The 6,140-nt window shown below is 37.0% G+C and overlaps 1 pseudogene; it reads right to left on the reverse strand.

The window, feature by feature from the left end:
* Positions 1-5,037: 5,037 nt before the first annotated feature.
* On the reverse strand, positions 5,038-5,139 carry LOC123836223 (small nucleolar RNA U3; annotated as a pseudogene).
* Positions 5,140-6,140: the final 1,001 nt, after the last annotated feature.

Raw genomic sequence — 6,140 nt, forward strand, 5'->3', positions numbered from 1 at the left:
CAGTGGTAGAAAGTGAGACAAGTCAAGCAGCTGAAGAAAATTATTGTTGTGGGACTTTACAAAAGTTAATAGATTCTTTAACTTTTGATCTTCACAACAGCCCTGCCAAAGCAGGCAGGAAGGGCCTATCTGTTGTAAACATTTCATCAAATAGAAAACCACCTCATAGAAAATAAGGAAGTGAAAGGGGCTATGGTTGCATAGCTAATAGGTGTCAGATAAAGACAAGAATCCTGGGTTGTTTTTTTTTCCTTTGTCATTTTCCATAATCACTTAAGTCCATTTGAAATCGTTTTGAATTTAAATTGTAGGTGTAATAATGGTCAGTATTTTTCGTCAGGCCTTGGATTAGAATTGTTGCCACTGGATGCCATGTCTCTTCTTCCTATTTTCACTAGAAATGTTTAATTTAGAGAACTATGATAATGAGCCAACACTGTTTTGAAAGATTGTATGGTGTATTAATAATGCCTTTTTATGGCATATCATGATTATCCTGTACTTTTTAAAGATAGCCATATCCTTTCTGTCCCACAGTTACCAAGTTGAGAGAGGGAACATCTTCCATTCTTTTGGCAGAGAGCTAACAATTTACACTACTCTCCATCTACCACACAGATGATGCTGGGGAATTAGACTTGAGTTTTCTAGCTGCCTTAATGGCTCTGGTTGTATTCCAACTCTAAATCTTGGCATAGATCTAGATTCTATCCTGTACCCACTTCTTGCACTATCCATACTACATTCTCTTTAGTAATTTCGTCCAGTCTCAGCTGCTTAAAAAAAAAAATCTCCATATGTATGATTTTATTTTCTATTTTCAGTCTTTGCCTCTCCTTGAAGTTGTAAACTTTCATATCCACTAACAACTTGATCACCTTTTCAGTATCTATAATGGGTATCTTAAAGTTAACTGGGTGAAAACAGAAGATTTGATTATTCTCAAACCTGTATCTTTCATCCAGTCTTTCGCATCTCAGTAAATACCCCACCTTCTTCCCAATTGCTGAAGCCAACACTTTAAGAACTGTTCTTGAAATCTTCTTAGTATTTAATCTAGTGGCAAGCCATGTCAACACCTGCAAAGCATTATCCCATGTAGTTGATAACCCTGCTTGCCTACCGAGCATCTATTTCCCCCTTACTCTTTTCTAACAAATCTTTTTTTTTCCCTCAGGTATCTATCTGTTCACATAAGCCATGTGACTCAAGGCCAGTCAACCCCATACCCAGTTCAGGGTGGGCTCTGCTTAATCTTTAGTCAGTCATAACTCCATCTCTCATACAAATGAATGGATGATGGATGGGCAGGCTTAAATAAGTATGGGCCAATAAACAGTCGGCGGGGGGCATCTGGTAAAGAGGAATCCTGGCTTATGAAATAGCCACATAAAGCAAGCCTCTCTATAGGTGTGAATAAGGAGCATGTAGTCTTAATTGCTAGTGGCAGTTATCTAACAACTATTCCAGTTTGAGGCCTAAGATAATTAGTCTGGAAGAATGTGATTCTTTGATAATATCATTGAGGCTGTTGTGGCACTAAACTTCCTGTAAAATAAGCATACAAATATCTTTATTTAAGACATCTTAGGTTGGGTATTTGGTTACTGGTATCCAGAAACAACTGATAAAATTCAGAATCTGTCTACTCCCACTTTCTAGTATCTTAATCTAAACCACCACCATCATTCACTAGGATTTTCTGTAATGATCGCCTAACTAGTCTCCCTACTTTTACTTTTTCTGCCCTACAGTCTTTTCTGTAAAAAATGGATCTTGTTGAAATTTAGACCATGTCATCTTTAAATGCCATCAAGGACTTCTTAAAGCAGCATAAAACTAAACTCGTAAAGCCCATTATAATCGGCCTCTGCTTATCTCAGTTTACATCACTTGATTTTCAGTAATGTCTTATTGTGGTCACTTCTGAAAAGTAAATGAAAGATAAATCACTAAGCAGAAAGTCATTATACTCAATTGCTTGAATGCACCAGAGGCCTTTCCAACAGTTGGTACCTGGAAGGCTTGCCCACCTCATCCTCACAAGTCAAGCCCTTAGAAGGTCCGGCAGAGTCAGTATAGACCAGGAAATAGAGGAGATACTTTTTTTTTTTTTTTTTTTAACAGAGATGACTTTTACCTTGCTTCTTGGTTATAAGGCACAAATCCTTATAATAGGCCGTGTCATCTCATTGGTTGTACCTAGATAATTCAAACCTTGTATCTTTCCAGAAGATCACCAATGACTGTGAGATATATATATATATATATATATATATATATATATATTTGTTGTTGTTGTTGTTATTGCCTGCAGTGAATGTCTTGGAGAAAAAATTTCCGTAACTTTTTACTTTGCCCAAAATATGACATCATTGTTCATTAATTATTCAATACATTAATTACATGAATCCTATGTTTTCAAGAGTAATCCTTAAGGTAAAATGATGTTCTCTTATCTATATTAGTGTTGATAAATGATTTAATAAGGATGTTTGAACTTTGCAGAGCTCATAATCAAAGACTCATTGCATTGTGTGTAGAAACCTGTGGTTCAAGTTGATAGGCTATATCCTAGTGATTTTGATGATGATATTTCCAAGTAGAGGAATGGACAGATTTTATGAAAAGAGCAATTGCTTTTCTTTGCTAGGGCTAAGAAGGTCACTATCATTAATCACAAAGATGACAATTTGTGTTTAGGTCATTTAATATTTTTCAGTAATTTCCCCTCTGGTGATTAAGAACAGGGTGTATATATCTAAATATATACACAGATAGGTAGATACAGATAAATAGATAGATATAGATAGGCTAAATTACTTTGGCTTTGGAGACATGTATCTTTCCTCTGAAGCAGGACTATAGGAAAAACATTTCATGGGATAAAGAAGTCTTGCTAAAATGTGTAAAAATTATAAGCAAAGTTTTAGATACTATTGATTTATATATTGGAGAAGTTTCTTCATATTTTACAATTTAGCTCATTAAATTAGTAAAACATTTTGGAAGCTAAGTTTTCACTGATACAATAGTCTCAGTCTGTATATTACTAGTTGACATGGCATAGGGGATTAATTGCTGTTAGATTTTATTTTGTTTTTCAAATTAAAATTGCTGATAGACTAACAATGGTCTCTCTTTTTAATGCCATTGAAAGAGAGCATATATACTTTTCCTTTCCCTTGGAAAGCTTTTTCCTTAATTTTTCTTGAATGAATGAAATTGGTAATCTCATTTTAGAACTGTCACAGGTACAGAAAAGTCTAGGATATTCAGCCAGGAATTTGATGAGTGATGTCTAATAGTATTCCTAGGAGCTTGTGGATGAAGGTGTGAGGATAGGGGTCCACACATCCCCCTTTGTTTCATTTGGACCTTTTCGACCTTTACTTGTGTTAGACATTGGGATTCAATGTAGGATTTCATTTGAAAAATCGATTTCACTGCCTTTCTTTAAAGTTTGATAACAGTGATCTAGATTTTCTATGACATTGGCAATTTCTCCTAAGTACTGCTAAGTAAGTTAGGTTTTGCTTTCTGTCCAGATTCAGGGTAAAACCACTACATACTGTGAAAATTATAAACATTTTTTTTTTCTAAATTTGCTAAGTCTTAGGCATCTTTATATTTGTCACCATGATGTTAGACTTACAGAATTGGACAGATTCTTAAGGAGCATCTACCTCTACCACTTCATTTTGCAGTTGAAGAAATAAACCCAAATCAATTATGACCTGTCCCCAAGGTCACATAGGGCAGAAGCAAGAAAAGCTTCTACTCCAGTACTCTTTCCACTGCATTGAACTTTCTGTTTTGGGGATTCTAACTTCATCAATCTAGAATAAGGAATAGTTATTAAATATTAGGAAATATAAATGGTATAAAGGAAGGGATGAGAACAAAAAGCACTGAAGAAGAAATTCGTTAAAAAAAAATATTTATTGGGTAGCTACCATGCATCAGGCACTGTGTATTTACTGAAACTAAGCTGTTAACTTACATACAAAATCTACCTGTGCTCTATACAGTGTTAATATAAGTTGTGATTGATAGATAGATAGATAGATAGATAGATAGATAGATAGATAGATAGATAGATAGATGATAGATAGATAGATAGATAGTTTCTGGCCTTTGGGTTAAAACAATTTCTGTTTTACCCTCAAGAGGCACACAGTCTTGTGAAGAAGAAAAACGTGGCAACATGTAGTTAATAAAGCAGTTCTTGCCAGGGAGAAGTGGGGCAATTAGAAGCTGCCCCCAAGGATTGGCAGGAGGCTCAGGCCTCATTCTGAACCAGGGCCCAAAATGCCAGGATGCACGGAGTTGCCCCTCATGCATGCGTCTCTTGCTGGCAGCAATGTGATGTGATGTGACAAGGAGCCAAGCTAGAAGGCTCAGAGGACCCAGAGGACCAACTCTGTCACTGGAGACCCTCTGCAACCTGGCAGACACTCTCCTTCCATCCTCTCTCTTGTTATCTCTTGCCCAACTCTCTTCACTCAATTACCCTCCATTCTCCCACCTGTCTTACCCAGTGCTCTCCCTTCTCTGTACCTCTCCCATGGCAGGTATTACCTCTGCTGGAAAGGCTTCCTAAGTCAGATCTCTTTGTTGAGCATCGGCTGTCTGTCCAGGGCAGAGAAAAAGATACACAGGGCTCCTGCCTTGATAGAGCTTAACTGTTAGTGGGGGGTACACACAAAACAAAACAAAACAAAAGCTGGACATTGGTTTCAACTTGGCAACCCACAGTACATTGCCCTTACATTGATAACAATACTCAGATTTCCTTATGCGTAGTTAACACCACCACCTCCCCATCATTCCCCTCCAGTCTTCAGGAAGCCAAGAATTAAGGTCCCCTATTCAGCCCAAGCCAAAAGGATGAAAGCCTGTGGCCAATTCTAGGCCAATTAAACTCTTTCTCAGACTTTCTATCTCAGAGAGATAAAAAGATGGGAAAAACTGTCCCAGTTCATTCCTGCTTCTGAGACTCTTCTCCCTACCAGGGTATCTTGGATTCTATCTTTTTCAAACTTGGCACTTCAACATCATCTTTGATTCTTTTAACTCTCACTTCCATCAAAGTCCCTTTTAACGAACTATAGAAATGATCTCTGAAAGTATAGTCGTTCAAAGTCCCTTTTAAGTCAAGTTGGTTTCTGTCATTTACAACAAGTTAACCCCAATTGGTATCTATGTTTGTGAAAGATTCTGCAGTTCTTCATTGGATATGACAACACAAACTGCTAGAGAAGAACAGGACCTATGAAAGTTTAGGCTCTTTGTCTCCAAGTCCAAAACCTGAGTCACTACCAAGACATGGTGACCCTAACCCCCAAATGAAACTTTTAGCTCTTTGTTACATGAACAAGCTTGGTACCAGAAGACCTGCTACATAATAAAGATAATTCCCTTCCCTCAATCATCTTCTCCCTTCCTGCTTAGAGGCAACTTCCTAAGAAGCCATACCGGGGTCTCTTAGGACTGTGAAGCACTGCCATTTTTTTTCCCAGTTTTCATTTTGATCTGCTGAAGTACTATTGCACTGATCCTCTGTGGAGTGCTGTTGACCTTGTTCGCTGATTGCTTTTAGTGATTCTTTTCAGTGATTGATGGCATGACTGGACAGTAATGAAAACAGAGTTGGTTCATGTTATCTTATCAGGATTAAAGCCTGAAAACAAATCTAATTTTCCTTTATGGGAAGGAGAAGTAGAAACAAAAGATTTTGATCATTTTAAAGTAACATGAAAAGAAGACTGAAGGATTTAATATGGTAAAAGGAAAAGAAGCATAACTATTAGATTCCTAATGGAAGAACTGGTGGTGCTCTAATTTCCTTGTTAACAATAAATACCATTTGCATACCAGGCACGATATACATACTAGTCCACAGATTCTCCAGATAAATTTATGATCTAAGCTGGGAAGAAAAGACATGTGGGAAATGTAAAAGCTATCATGTGAAAATTGAAGAGATTAGAATAAGAGCTTTGGACAGCATAATTGGAGATCTTTCCCCTTCTGCAGTACCTCTATAAAATCGGAAAAATTCAGTTTACAGGAAATAAAGATACTTGGAAAGTTCTTAAATTCTTTGAGTTGTTTTCCTGCCAGTGATGATGAATATG

The sequence above is a fragment of the Mirounga angustirostris genome, unplaced genomic scaffold, assembly GCF_029215605.1.
Source record: "Mirounga angustirostris isolate CCGP_5_RB_7025 unplaced genomic scaffold, mMirAng1.0.hap1 SCAF_12, whole genome shotgun sequence".
Classification (NCBI taxonomy): Eukaryota; Metazoa; Chordata; class Mammalia; order Carnivora; family Phocidae; genus Mirounga; species Mirounga angustirostris.